The following is a 15,683-nucleotide window of genomic DNA, read 5'->3' on the forward strand; positions in this document are numbered from 1 at the left end:
GCATGGTGAAGACATGATGTTTACAATGATGGACGGTCAAGGAGAGTTTTGGTGATGTGGCTGGAGTTGAATGTTCCAGCTGGCGGAGAAGACAGGGTCGAGCGTGTGTCTGGCTATGTGGGTTGGTGCAGTGACTAGCTGCTTGAGTCCGATGTTGGTTAGGTCGTCCAGAAGGTGGTAGTATTCTGGTCACTGGGGTTGTCCAAGTAGAAATTGAGGTCGAGTAGGATGTAGTTGATGGATTGGAGAGCCTGGGGTATGATGAGGTTTACAATGGCATAGGTGAATGGGGGGGTCATGGGTTAAGGGACTTTATCCGAGGGTGCCTGCTGGGAGTGGTGTTGGGCCTGGTCTGGATCTGGAAGTGGATGTATTCCATGGTCGCCATTGGGTCATTAGAGTGTGTGGTCAGTCAGAGTGTGCTTTTGTAGACAATGGCAATTTCTCCTCCTGGGCGCTTAGGGTGGTCCTTGTGGGTGATGTTGTAGATGTCGGGTATGGTGATGGCAATGTCCGGTCCAGAGCACAGGTTGTTCCAGGTTTACATGAAAAAGGTGATGTCTGAAGAGTTGGCATCCAGGAGGTCCCAGATTTCTGTGGCGTGTTTGTGGCGGGACCACACGTTGAGGAGGATGCAGTTAAGCCAGTCGGGTAAGCTCTTGGTCAGCTGGACGGCATGAGGCGCTGGTGTGTTGATATGGCAGAAGGTGTGTTTTCAGTTTTAGCAGGTGAAGGGTGCAAGGGTATTCTTTGGTGATGCTAGATGGCAGGTGGTGTGGCCTCCAGGGTTGAGGTTGAGGATGGGGCTGGTGTCATAGAGGTGGAGTGTCTGGGAGGCGGGTCCCTGGCACTGGATGTGGTTGATGCTTGGACAGCGCCAACGGGCTTGCCTTTGGCATGCATTCTGCACACCAGTGGCACACCCGCTGTGCATGGGAGTGCAGTGGCTGCCATTGAGTAGTGCTGCAGGGGGCTGGACAGCTGGGAGGTGGGAAAAGTGAGAAAGGACAATGGAGGGGGCGGACCCGCGGTGGATCACAGCGTCAACCAGGGAAAAGAACCATACAAAAGCACAGGAAAGACAAAGCCAAGCAAAGCAGAGACAGAAAATACAAAGACAAAGTTAGAAAGCAATAGAGAAGAGCATAAGGAGGGACAGAATCAGCAGAAAAGAAGGACAGAAGAGCAGTGACGCTCTACCACTGGACCACCAATGATGAGGCACAGGCAGGAGCCTGTCGAGGAAGGAGGACCTCGAACACTTGACCTCCGGGTCAGAGGATCCAGCAGCACCAGATGGGGACAGCAGCAGCAGCTACTAAATGGCATGGCGCTGTGGGAAGAGCAAGTCCACCAAGGTATAGTACCCTTATACCCAAGAGCTCACTACCACGGGGCAACAAAAGGCAGCACCAGCTGGTAGCCTCTTCCATTCTAACAGTGGTGACCAGATTCTGTGTTTCCCAGTTCCCTAGTGAGTGACAACAGATCAAGCTGCATACCCAAGGGCCAGGGCCCAAACCAGTCACTGTGCCCCTGGCACCCCTTGCCAACAATATCCTATTTCAGCAACTTGAGCCTGTTAGTGGAGTCCCCCACAAGTCTTGTGTGGTGTCCTCAGCGATGTGCCTACTTTGCAGCACAGAGATTGTTCAGAGCACAGTGTGGCCACCCACCAGTGCTAGGCCTAGGCGCAACATGACATGACCCCCAATCCTCATCTGCTCCCCGTCCCACCTTTTCTACACCTGGACATCAACACCGGGGCTCAATCCACCTCGCTCTCTCTGAAACTGTGACTCAGCCAGTAGGAGCCTCAGCGAGGTGGGATTTCACAAGGCTGATTACAGTAGTCTCCACCAAGTCCACTGGGGAACAATCTAATGCAGGTGATGCAACTAGGCCCCTTAGTCATGAAGTTGCAGCACTGCTTCCACACAAGTTTGATACACCTCAGGGGCCTCACCCTCCACAGCATCCTGGCAGTGCCACAACATCCAATCCATGGTGCAGAGAAGCACGGCTCACCATTTGCATTCTTCTCATGCACCCTGGTGTAGGGGTGATGTGTGTTATGCGATGCAGACCTCTATACTTTGGTGCGCAGGAGCACCTCTGCCTATCACAGCTCCATGGGGTGTCAGGCGGTCTTCTTACACAGATAGAGCAATGTGTCTCTATGCGACCTGTCAGACTTCACCACCAGGTAAGGGCGATCACCCATGTCTCAATGTCTATCACCACGGCCCTTGGTCCCAATATGGCCCGCCTCCACAATGAGGCTGCGGCAACTCCACAGCACCTCTGCCTCCCACTCTGGGTCTCAGAAACAGGACCAGCGAGGCTTCCAGGATCCAGGGACTGTCCACGCTTCCAGGCTTTGGTTGCCATGGTGTCACTAGGAATGCACTATGAAAAGTGATGCATCACTGGTTTTCCCCAACAATGCACCTCTTTACATAAATGGAGGCCTTAATCTGCATTTCCTCTTCCCCTCGGACCCTGGCTGGTCATTCAGACTGTTGTGGGGTATGGGGGAGTAGTTTCCCTGTAGTGAACTTGGCCCTGGCTGATCCATTCAGTATTCCATTGTTTTTATTGTCTGTTTTTCATTCAGGGTGTATTTATAGGCTCTTTTTGCCTCTAAAGGCAGAAAAGTGACATTGGGCTGACTAACATGAGTTTTTTTTTGCCTCTAATTGGCCTTTCATCACTTGTCACTCAATAGTGACAAAATGTGTATCTCCTTGGTGCTAGTGTTAGCTGCAATTTTTGCTGCGGGTACCTGATACTATCGCCCTGTAGCGACATATTGTATATACTTCGTTAACAGGGCGATAGTTTTCAGAGATAGGCAGTGTTGCAAAACTTGCCGCTAACTAACACTAAAGCTAGTTAGCAGGAATTCTTGTAAATATACCCCTTAGTGCTGAATATTGAGAGTGAAACATTGAGCTATAGCACAATTGTCCATTACGTCCATCGAATATGTTGGCAATATAGATAATTTTTTCCCTCTTACAGTGCAACTTAACAAAAGAGGGAAAGAGAGGAGGGAACAGAGGGGCTTGTTCATCTCCTCTCACAATGAATTTAACAAACAAAGAGAACAAGCCTAAAGCATAGCTTTTATTAGCCCTATAGTCAAGGTCATCAGAAAAAAATCTCCCTTGCAGTGAGCGAACCCATTTTGGTTTGTAAAAGAATCCTGATCCATTAATCTAGTTGGTGGAAAACTTCATCATAGGGTTTCCACCCAGGGGACTGAGCGCCTCCTGGGTGTGCTTTGATACCTGATTACAACGGAGCTGTTTTTTGCTGTGTTGTTTGGGTGTGAGGTGGATACAGTGAGAGTGAAAACTTTAAAACTACCTCCAGGGTACTAATTTCGTTATTGTGTGCTCCCTGGGGTGACATTAAAACGTAATTATTTGGATGTGAATGAGAGAGTATGGTTTTACAAGTCTTTTAAGATTATGAAAATTATCCAAGTTAAGTGGTTTACTTGTTTCAGCTAATAACACATGCTACGGTGTGCATAAGTGTGTAAAGTTACAAGTTTCACCATCTGATTAGATAAATTCGGCAAGAGAAAAGGATACATTACATGATTATAAACATTTGAAAGGTCTCCCTTGCATCATCTAGCATGCAGCATTGAATGCTAGATGAATCATACACAAGCCTATTGCCTATTTTATAGGACCGTCCAGGTTGTTTAGGAAGGGCCCTTAATCTGAAGATTTAAGAAATCAACTTGTGCCTAGTGTGCCATTGGGCTCTCAAATATCCAGTTGCTACTGTAATCATGTAAAACATCACATTGTGTTGACGCGTCAGTTGATACGGTCGAATGAAACAAGAAAGGTACGTAATAGTATTACAACAGACTTTGAGAATGTACTTTACAAAGTGTGAGGAAGAGTAGGTACCACATACTAAGTAAGAAACATTTTTCGTAACATAGATCCCGGAGGGAGGCGGTGCTTGTGGTCACACTCTGTAAATGTTAATCAGAGTAAAGAGGAAAATGGTATCAGCACAGGTAATACCTGTCATGCGGCTTCTCGACCAAGCGATATATCGCTTTAGTTACTCACTGCATCAAGGTCAGCCACATGCTGAGTTACCTACTCCTTTGTCTCTTCCGGGGTCTCGACGAAGCCGTGTCTCTGGTCCCGGGAGGTTTTAAAAGACTGATTCATCCGGCCTACATTAACACGAGAAGCGTGTTGACATGGAGATCGAGTCTTCTGATTGGTTTGGGCCCCTCTAGTGAGTTAACCCTCGCCTCCCCAAAGAGAATGGTATAACGCAGTTCGTTTGAAGGAATTTTTGGCCTGTTACGTTATCAGAATCCAAATTATTTGGGATGAATTAAAATACAAATAGTGCACCAGGCATTGTGTGTATATGTTTTTTTTAATAAAGGAGACTTTAAATTCGTATAAAGTTCTTTGTTACTACAAGGGGGTTCTGAGGTCATAACCAGAGATTTGATTGATCCCAGAGTTTATTATTTATGGTTAATGGTAGTCGGGGTGACTGTCCAGGCCAAGGGTGCACAATGTTTTATTCCTTCCAAAAGCTGAAATGAATGACCCTGATTGATCATTATTCTTTAGGTGGGCTCAAATTAGAACACCATATGGTTAATGCCCCATCATTATAAGAGTTCTAGGGTATTATTGTGTTGGAGATTCAGTTTTTGAGACTTATCTGTGAAAGTATGGCTAAAATGTCAGTGTCAGTAACTGAGCTTCAGTTTTATCTCCTAGGCATTATGGACGTCCAGGGTATGTCTTTATTTAGACCCTGTCGATGTCTTGAAAGGCGGACAAAGCCACCTCTGTTCCTTCTCCAGGGGGATACTCTGAGGGTCAGCTTTTTGGGATATATTTAGTTGTTCTATTACCACCCATTTCAGGTCATTAGTCATGTGGCAATTTTTTAAGAAATGGTCCCTCATTTTTGTAGTATTTTGTTTGATGTTGCTCCGATGTTCGCTAATTCTTGTCTTGATCTTCCTGCTTGTCATTCCTATGTAACACAACTCACAGGGGCATGTTATCATGAATATGGCATTGCTGGGATTACAATTAGAGTGTTTTTTAAGATACTAAGGTTTCCATGATTCCAAATGCAAGGTTTTATTCTAAAGGTCAGGTGACACACACTGCAATTACTACATTGGTAGTTGCTTATTTTGTCTGGTAACCCTCATGCACTTTGTTTTATGATTTATGGTGTGAATTTCCTTGCTCTTTTGAAGGAGAAGAGGGGTTTCTCCCATTACAGTTTGCGTGTTTGCAGAATCTTACGGTGCTTATTTATGATCTTTTTTACATGGTTGGAGTAGTACAGTAGGTAGTTACACAAGTTAGTGAAGGTTCTGTTACACTTTTGTCATTATCTTCCAGTAATGTGTCTCTGTTTTGATTTCGAGGTCTCTTCATGATGATTGTGATGATCCTCTCTGGATATTTTCTGGCTCTCAGTTTTGTTTGTGAGATCTCTCACTTGAACTTTGTAATCCTCTAATTTACTACAGTTCCTTCATAGTTTTAAGAACTGGCCATAGGGTAAGTTTTCCTTAAGAGCCCTGGGGTGAAACATATCAAATTTCAGCAATGTTTTCTCCGCTGTTGGTTTAGGATAAGTTTGTCTGTAGACTGTTGTTCTCACGGTAAATGGTTTTGTCCAAAAAGGTGATGTTGTCCATACCTAAAGTGTAGGTACATTTTAAGTTGGTGTCACAGTTGTTTAGCCACCCAAGGAATTCCAAGAAGAGGATTTTTGGTCCTTTCCATATTATCAGTATGTCATCGATGTAGCATTTCCAAAATGTCATCTTCAACATAAAGGGATTATTGGTGTTCAGGGTGCATTTCTTTACAAAATTGTGGTCATATAGCCCTACCCCTTCGTAGGGGGTGACGGTGCCCCTGATCGAAGTTACATATGTTGAAGAAACAACATGTCTCTTACAGTATAACAAGTGGAGGGTCTTGCTGACTCTACTCCCCCATTGGTAGATGGAACTCTGAGTCTTCTACCCCATCTTCTAAGTGTCCTCTGGAGAGTTTATTAACACTGTCCTAGTGCGTTTGACACCACGCAGCATAAGTGCATATGATGACTGCAAGTGGGGGCCTCTAATCTCATCACCATTTCCTGCTGATTTAATGCAACATAAAGGGAAGCATTCTAGATATAGTAAAGTCAAACTGAATTTGAACTGTTCATTGAGTTACAAAAACCTTGACAATCTTCTTTTCCTCCATCCAATCTTCTTGTAATACATCCAGATGAATCAAATAACCATTTATGTTTTGAAAACATTGTACACATATTGTATTTTGTCCTGCAGTGATCTTGTTTTTTTTAATATAAAATCTCCTCATAAAGAATGAAACAGCCCAACATACGTTTTTCATCCTTTGGCAGGACTTTACCAGGGACACATTCTCAGAAGAATGTCCAAACATAACTTCTAGTATTAAAATCCTGTATCATTCTTCATAGCTGCATTTGGCAAATCAAGGCGCACAGCTGCAAGGAACATGCTATTTGTTGTTTGATTGGTCTGAGTGGATGAAAAAAAGATTATGAGAGTTTGCAAAACAGCATGGACCGTTGAATTAACTATATCTATAGTGCTTCCCTTTATATTGTATACTTTGTCCATTTTGAGATAATAAGGGTTATTCTGGCAATAGAGCCTGAATGGGTTAAGCACTACATATTGGCACTCAAAAGTGATTTAGACAAGTGCAGTGTGGGAACCGTTACTTCCAAAACCTTTTTGGGTCGATTCCTGATGATATCTGAGCTTCCCTGGCATGCAGCTGATTATCCCTCACAGCAATTGATGTCTTAAGGGCTTCCCTTAAGGTCACCAGGGAAACCACAGTGTCCTTATTCAATATCAAAAATGCCCTCAGTTTCTTCTACTAGGTGAGCTTTAAACTCTGAGTCGGACATCCATCTGGCACTAATGTGCCAGGACTCCTATCCCTATTGTGAGCTAAAGTTTACCATCATCTTAACTGGTAAGTGGCCTGACCTACACCACACATTTCCTTCACTGCGGCTGTGAGTGAACAAATAATCCAGCCAGAAAAAAAACCTATGTGGCTGGTGTAGTGTGTTTAGCAACCCTCTTGTGGATGGAATCTGCACCAAGCCTCAGTTAGGTTGTATGCCTCTAAAAAGCGGGTGAGGCTAGCAGTCCCCTGGCGTAGGACTACACTGATCCCAAGTAATACAACACCCAGTCAACCATCCATTGAGTTCCCTTCCAAACACCAGACAGAAACTGTGCTGGAAGTGAGCTTGTAGTTTCTAGGAAAATTGTGGTGGGGCTTAAAACTAAAAATAGATATTGGTCTCCCTGTCAGGTGCAGGTGACAGTCACATACCTCCCCTTGGCATCCCTCTATATCTTTGTGAAGGTGACTGTCTCTTCTTTGCATATATTTAGGTCAACCTCCGAGAATTCCTAATAAATCCAACATGGTAAGCCTCCAAAAACCCATATATCTCCAGAAAGACTCTAGCGCCCAGTAGTTTCATTTCTTGCAACAATAATATGTTAGGGTTATGTCTCTTGCCCATATGACAGACTTCCCCTCTTTTAATCATACTGAGCAGGCCATTCAAATTCGAGGTAAATACTTTCAGCCTACAAGGGTTGCCTTCTATGCCACTTTATTTTATTTTTATATTATTTTTAAGGTTTTATATAGCTCTGGCTAGACCCAGAGGTATCAGAGTGCTTTACAGGAGCAGGAGCAGGCAGAAGATAGAGGAAAAACAAACAGTTCTGGACAAAATTAACTAAAGTTACAAGCCAAATCTCAGCCTGAAGTCGGGAGAAGGCAAAAAAGTGAGAGTTAACAGGATTAATGCATTTCAAAGATAAGATGGAGGTAAACGATGCAGGTCACACAGTAAATACAATCCAGGAGAAGAAAATTGTAGTGGTAGGGGGCAGAGGGTAAGTGAGGAGGGGTCTATAACAAATGGACAAAGCACAGGGGAGAGTGTCAAAAAGCAACAACCAATGCAGAAGTTAGAGACGAAAGGGAAACAAGAGAGACCAGGGAGAGCGAAGGCCAGGAGAGTAAGGGGAGAAATGAAAGGATGAACAGGTAAGCAGAGAAATAACCAATACAGGAGATAAAAGGAGTGCAGGAAACAGAGACGATTAAAGACTCCAGTATTTGCTGACGAGGTGGCATTTAAGGTCTCTTTTAAAGCCAAGGGAGGTGGGGTTGCGGCGCAGGTCCCTTGGGAGGGCATTCCATATGCTCGGAGCATTACCTGAGAAGGAGCTGGTCTGGGTGGATTTCCTTTTTAGTAACTGGAGAATGAGTAGGATAGCTGCGGAGCTTCTCATCAGCCTGGAACCGCCCGTCTTTTCGAGTTTGTTTGTTAAGTAAGTCAAAGATTAAGCATGAACAGATTTGTGGGTGAAGCAGGCAGTCTTATAAATGCATCTTCCTTCAATGGGAGCCGATTAAGTGATTTGAGGACAGGCTAGATGTGGTCATAACATTTGTAGTCGGTAATGAGCCTAGCAGCCAAGTTGAGCACTGCTCTAAGGCAGGCTATGTGGATTATAGGTGTTCCAGTGAGAATAGCGTTTCCATAGTCAAGTTTAGAGAGGACTAGCGATTGGACAACCCATTTTAAGTCGTCTTGAGGGATGAAGGGTTTGATTTTCTTGAGGTGTCTGAGAGTGAATAATGCTCTTTTGGTTGTGTTATTTATCTTGTCCTTCAGTGCCAGATTTTTACCAAAAATGAAACCAAGGGATTTGGCTGAGTTAGATAGGGTGAGCGGACAGTTGAGGGCATTGAGGACAGAGATCCAGCCTTGGATGCAGAGGCGGTTGTTTCTGGTGGAGAAAAGAATAATTTCTTTTTTAGGGTTCAGTTAAGGATTAAATCTTGCTCAGAGTGTTGTTTAGATGAAGTACATCAGAATGAGATTTGATTTTGCAGTAGTGTTGAGTGTCAACAGCATAAAGGTGGTAGTTGATCCTGGCTTGTTTTAAAATGATGGTAAGGGGATCCATAAAGAGGTTGAACAGATAACAGGAGAGAATTGAGCCCTGCGGGACACCCAGGGAGATAAGGGTAGGATTAGAGAGACAGGAGTTGATTTTTATTTGTTGAGTTTGGTGCTGGAGGTAGGAAGTGAACCAGTTAAGGACTGTTCTATTAAGCCAGCGCGGACTTTGAGAGATTTCAGTAAGGATGAGTGATTGCCTGTATCAAATGCTGTTGAGAGATTAAGGAGTATAAGAAGGCAACCCTCATCATTATCTAGGGAGCGATGAATGCCATCAGCAATGTTCAGCATGGCGGTTTCTGTACTACATCCTTTCCTGAAACCAGATTGAAAGGACTCAATTTATTTATTTATTATTATTATTTATTTAAAAGTTTTCTATAGCGCTAGCTAGACCCGAAGGTATCAGAGTGCTTTACAGCATTATCATACATAGGACAAATTTAAACAGTGATATGTACAGTGCGTCAGGACGTATCACAGAGAATCTTCGGAGGAGAGCCCATTGTCCTTCAAAAGATAGGTTAGCATCGTAGGGTGTCCAGTGTTTTGTGACGTTACACGGCGATGTCGTCGAAGAAAGCACTGTGGCTCTAGGTGAGATTAATGAGGTTAGGTCTTAGTGTCAAAGTGTCTGCATGCTGCTATAAGCAGGTTTCGATTAGTTGGGCTTAGTTATCCATTTGTGAGGGATCGGTTAAGAAAGAGGTCTTTGAGCTGCCTTTTGAAAATTAGGAAGGAGGGATGGGTCCCGATATGGATTTGAATGGAGTTCCAGATTTTTGGAGCATTTCCTGCAAAGGAGCGAGATGCGGTTTTCTGTTTACGAGTTTTCGGGGGGATAAGGAGTAAGGTGTTTGTCCTCCTTAGGCTTCTTGTCTGACCGGCCTTCTGGAGTTTTGAGGCCAGGTAGGCAGGATTCCTGTGTGTAGCGCTTTGTGAATTAGGCAGGCAGTTTTGAAGTTGGCACGCATTTCGATTGGGAGCCATTTTAGTTCTCTAAGTGCAGGTGAGATGTGTTCATATTTCTTGACTCCGATGACCATTCTAGCTGCTGCGTTCAGAGTTAATCTGAGGGGGGCAAGGTGAGATTTTACTGATCCAGTGAGGGTTGCATTTCCGTAGTCCAGTCTTGACAGGACTAGGGATTAGGGGCCAGATGTAGGTCGGTCGGTAACGGCCGAAAATCGGTATTTTCGGCCGTTACCGACCGGTAATTCAGAAATGGTATGTAGGGCCCTGAATTTTACAGAATCGGTAAATTTACCGATCGGTAAATTTACCGATTCTGTAAAATACCGAATCGGTATTTTTACCGATTCGGTAAATTTGAGATGTAGGTGGGACTCTTCTGAGTCCCACATGCCTTACAGAATCGGTATTTTACCATCAAATCCAATTTGATGGTAAAATACCGATTCCGGTGTGCATGCACATGTGTGCAGGCACACCTCTGCCATATGACAGGCAGACCTGCCCTTGGGGCATGTATGCCTGCCACATGGCACCCGAGCCTATTTTTGGGGTGCCAGAGGGTGTCAAAGTGACACCCCCTGCACCCTTGCTAAAATCGGTAATTACCGATTCTGTAATTACAGAATAGCCCATAGGAATCAATAGGAAATACCGATTCGGTATCCTAAAGATTCGGTATTTACACATCTGGAAATACCTACATCTCCCCCCTTCATATTTACCACTTCTTAAATACCGAATCGGTAAAATTCGGTATTTAAAAAGTGGTAAATAAGAATTACCTACATCTAGCCCTGAGTGGCTTGTTTGAGGTCATTGGGAGGGATGAAGGGTTTTATTTTGTAGAGTAGTTTGAGGTTGAAGAAGGCGCTCTTTGCAGTGCTCTTGATGTGTTTACTCCTGTCTAACTTAGGGTCCAGAGTGATTCCCTGTGATTTTACAGAATCAGCTGGGGTGGGTTTGTGATTGAGAGCATCAATAGCTTTTAACCATTCAGTGATTTGGGGGTTCTTCTCCTTGTTGGAGATGAGGAGGATTTCTGCCTTGTCTTGGTTTAGTTTCAGGTTGTTTTGTGATAGCCAGTGCTCGACTTTTTTCAGAGTGTCGTTGAGTCTTTGAATGTCTTTGATGGAGGTGGTTTCCAGATAGATCTGGGTATCATCATTATAGAGGTGGAAGGGTTGTTGTTGTTTTTAATATGATGGTAAGTGGTTCCATATAGATGTTGAAAAGCTGCAGCGAGAGAACTGATCCTTGATGGACACCCCTGCTAACAGGGACTAAGTCAGACAGGAAGATTTTTATTTTTATTTTTTGTGTGCGGTTTTGTAGAAAAGAGGTGAACCATTGTAAGACCACTTCTTCAGCTCCAACCCTTTCTTTAAGTCTCTTAATGAGAAGTTTGTGGTCAACCATGTCAAAAGCTGCTGATAGGTCCAGGAGTATGAGTAGGCAGCATTGGCCTGTGTCAAGGGATTTGTGCATATCGTCTACCATATTTAGGATTGCTGTCTCTGTGCTGCATCCTTTTCTGAACCCGATTGGTGGGGGTTAAGAAGGTTGGTGATTTCCAGGTGTTGGGTAAGTTTGAGGAGAACACATCTTTCCTGGATTTTCGCAAGGAGAGGGAGGTTGGAGATGGGTCTGAAGTTGTTCAGATCGTTTGTGTCGGAGCCCGTTTTTTTCAGTAGAGGTGTTACTTGGCCAATTTTGAGACACTCCGGCATGGTTCCAGTGCTTTGGGAGCTGTTTATAATCTCAGTCCAGAGTGGGGCTAGGGAGAGTGTGAGCTTTTTGGCCAGTTGGGCAGGTATGGGATCCAGGAAGTGTGCTGAGGGTTTGGAGTTGGAGATCATCTTGATGATCTCTGCTTCTTAGATGGGATTGAAAGATTTCCATAGGTTTGAGGGGTGATTGAGAGTAGTCTATTCCGTTTCTGTAGGCAAATTGGTGGCAGGGGGCTACGGTGAATGTCCAAGTAGAGTAGATTGTATTTGCTTATGTGGTTGTTGTGTCGAAGTAAAGCACAGTTCTCCAAGGTTTTAGCTAGAAGTGGGAGGTTGGAGATGGAACAAAAGTTGTTTGGATCATTAGGGTCAGCAATAAAGTTTTTAAGAATGGGAGTGATTTGTCCGAGTTGGAGGGAGATGGGGACGCACCCAGTGGCAAAAGAGGTGTTAATGATTTTAGTCCAACATGGGGCAATGATGTGGTGAAGGTTACAAACTAGTTTAGAGGCGAGAGGGTCTTTGGTGTGCGAGGTAAGCTTTAATTTAGCGATGATATTAAAGACTTTGAGCTCATTCATAGGATTAAAACTAGACCAGGAGGCGTTATTTTTCATTGGTAAATTGGAAAGGATGTCTCCAGGAATAGATGGAGTAGATAGGAGAGTGAGATGATTAGGAGGGAGGGACGATGTAGAAAAAGGAGGGACGTCAACAGACATCAAGGGGCTAGATAGGGCTAAAACTTGAGGAAAGGATTGATCAATTTTAGCAATTTTTTCAGAGAAGAAGTTGGCAATTTCCTCACATCTTTCGATTGAAGCCGACGGTTCTGGAGGGGCCGATGACGTTTGTTTTCTGACAATGTTAAAGAGTTTTTTGGGTCTATTTTTATCATGATCAAGTTGGGCACGGAAGAAAAAAAACATTTTCATTAAAAATTTACTTTTTATATGTTGATCTTACAGATCTACGGAGGGCAAGATGAGAGGGCGAGGGGTGTTGTCCCCAAGTTCTTTCTGCTAGTCTAAGTTATCTTCTTTCGTTATTGAATTCAGGATTGAGCCAAGATTTGGATTCTGTTGTTCTTTGTTGTTTTAGTTTAAGCGGTGCAACTTCTTCTAGGACATCAAAAATGGCATTATTGGAATGTTCAGTGAGCTTGTTAGCATTTTAGGAGTCAGGGACGAGTTGAAGTTGAGCTTGCAACTTAGACTCAAGATCACAGGGGGGGACTTGTTTGAGATTTCTGGTCAACATCTTGGGTTTGTTAATAACTGCTGGGAGAAGTAATGTGCTGGTTGAGATGTTGAACAGAATGAGATGGTGGTCTGACCACTCTATGTGGATGATGTTGGTAAGGGAGACCAGTTCAGTGCTAGAGATGATTGCGTCAAGGGTGGCCCCCTATGTGTTGGTTTGTTGCATAATTGCTTAAGATCATTCATCTAAAGGAGAGTAATGAGTCATCAATATTTAACATTCCTTGAATATAAGAGAAATCTAAACCTTATGATGACGGACCCTTCAGGTCGACCACGCTTTACCAGGTATACCAACTAGAACGCTTCCCCTCCCCTCCCCACCCTAAACTCATAAACAAAAAGTATGTTTTTTTAGTATACTCAGTAGCAAATGAACTAACAGATCCTTCCATCATACAATACAACCTATCTCTCCCAGGAACTGGAACTGTGAAACATCAGGGCCCATAGTTTCCTGTGTCACTGCCTAGCCAGAGGTGAAAAAACAAAGAACATGGACTTCATTTAGAGGTTGCCGGGTGTCACAGCTGCGACCCCTGGCTTGCCCATTGTGATCCCTGTCATTGCTTTTGTGACCCCTGGCCTCACAGGTGGCAAAATCAGTGCCAGGAAAACAGAGTCAGCTACTCCTTATGGACATCGGCTGGGACTCCACTCTCTTGGGTTTTTGTCTATCATTTTATTACACTGATAGTGAAAAGTATGAAATTATTTACTATTAGTGTAGAAGAAAATGGGGTATAATTATCTGGAATATGACCTTGCCTGGAAACTGAGGTAAGTAAAAAGAAATTGCAAGTGTATGTTGTGTATGTGTTTGTGGGCAAGGGTTTGTTTATGTGAGAGAGTGTTTGAATGTGTGTGTGTTAGATCTGGGGGTCTCTAGTTGACGGAGGAAAGCACCTTTGTCCAAATAGGGACCCTTACTTCTAGTCAGGATAAGGGGGAAAAACACTGTTGATAACCCCTGCTCACCCCCTTGGTAGCTTGGCAGAAGCATACAGGCGTATCCCCAAGGCAATGTGTAAAGTATTTGTACCAAGACTCACAGTAACACAGTGAAACACCACAAATGGAGGCTACAAAAGGTATTTATAAAAACATAAATCGCTTTATCTTGATTAGGCTAACCAACATAAATCCACATACAAAAATAGACTCTCTTCCTGTAATGGTTCTTTTAAAAAAAAGATTCACTGTAGCAATGTTGTAAAAATAACAGAATTGGTTGAGTCCTTATGACTGTAGGACTCCTGCTCCTAGCGTAATGAAAGTCGCTACCTGGGCTTGCTCAATTTCACTTTTGAAAAAAAATAACACCTTACAAATGCGCGGGCGCGCACCAGTCACAAAAAGGACGCTGTCCTTAAATATTGCCTCCACTGTATTTAAAATCTAGGTACTTGGGGAGAGCAGATGAGCGAGCCAGCAAGTCGGGCTGCACAGTGGCACACAACGACGTCCTTGGAGACACAGACAGCCTCAGAGACAGCAGGGACAGTGGAGCACGATGTAGGACGAGTTGTACATGTCCTTGGCAAACTTTTATATGCCTGAGTTGCAATAGGAGGCCAACTCTTTTTAGGAACTTAAAGACATGTATACTTCAGAGGGGGTAAAGCACACAGCACAGTTCCTCTTCAAGCAAGGGGGACACAGCACACAACAGACAGTCCCTTGGTCCTCTTTCTCAGCAATCACAGCAACTGCAGGTCAGCTCCCAGATACGCAGCAATGGCAGCACTTTTCCTCAGTCTTCCTGGCTGTTCTTCTTTGGCAGGGATTCCTTCTTGATCACAAAGTGTTTCCTAATCTAAATTCTAGGGGTTTTAGCTCAGATATTTATACACCAAAAGTCTTTGTTCTTCATGTGTGAGGGGTCCTGGACCCAGTCCAAACCAGTTCCGGGTGCACTCTGCTAGTGCCCAGGGCCATCAGACGCCTCACAGGAGGTAGAGCCAGCATTATGGAAGGCAGGTACCGCCCTATTCAGACTCAGGTGCTACTCCTCCCACCACTCTACATTGAGATGGATCTATTCAGCCTAGTGCTGACTCACCGAGCCTCCTGGAGCCACCCCGGCCCCTGTCACTCACAAGTTCACAGTTCAGTGATACCAGATCCCATACGCCTATCTTGCCGCTATGGGAAGATATGCAGGTAAACATGTTACACAGTATTCCCCATGTTATCCTATGGGCAAGATAGCCTTACAAGAGTGAAAAACGTTGTTACCCACACCAGAACATGTCCTGCCTTTCACGTACACTGCACTCTGCCCAGGGGTGTACCTGGGGCCTACCATTGGGGTGGGCTCTCACCCCTCATCTCCATTAACCATCTGAGGGGCCTGTGATCTATCTGAGCCCAGAAGTGATTCCCAAACAAGTAGGGTCATAGCTTCCTCAGTGCCCATACCACAGCAAAAGCCTCCCTTTCAATTGCACTCCACCTCTGTTACATTGGGAAGTAGCCTCTAACTAATAAAAGCTACGGGTTGGTCCAAGCCCTCGTCATTCACCTGTGAGAGTACTGCTCCCACTCCATGCTCTGAAGCATTTGTCTGCACCACAAACTCTTTGGAGAAATCAGGTGCCTTGAGCATGGGTGCCATGTACATGGCAGCTTTCAGGGCATC

The sequence above is a fragment of the Lissotriton helveticus genome, chromosome 1_1 (assembly GCF_964261635.1).
Source record: "Lissotriton helveticus chromosome 1_1, aLisHel1.1, whole genome shotgun sequence".
NCBI lineage: Eukaryota > Metazoa > Chordata > Amphibia > Caudata > Salamandridae > Lissotriton > Lissotriton helveticus.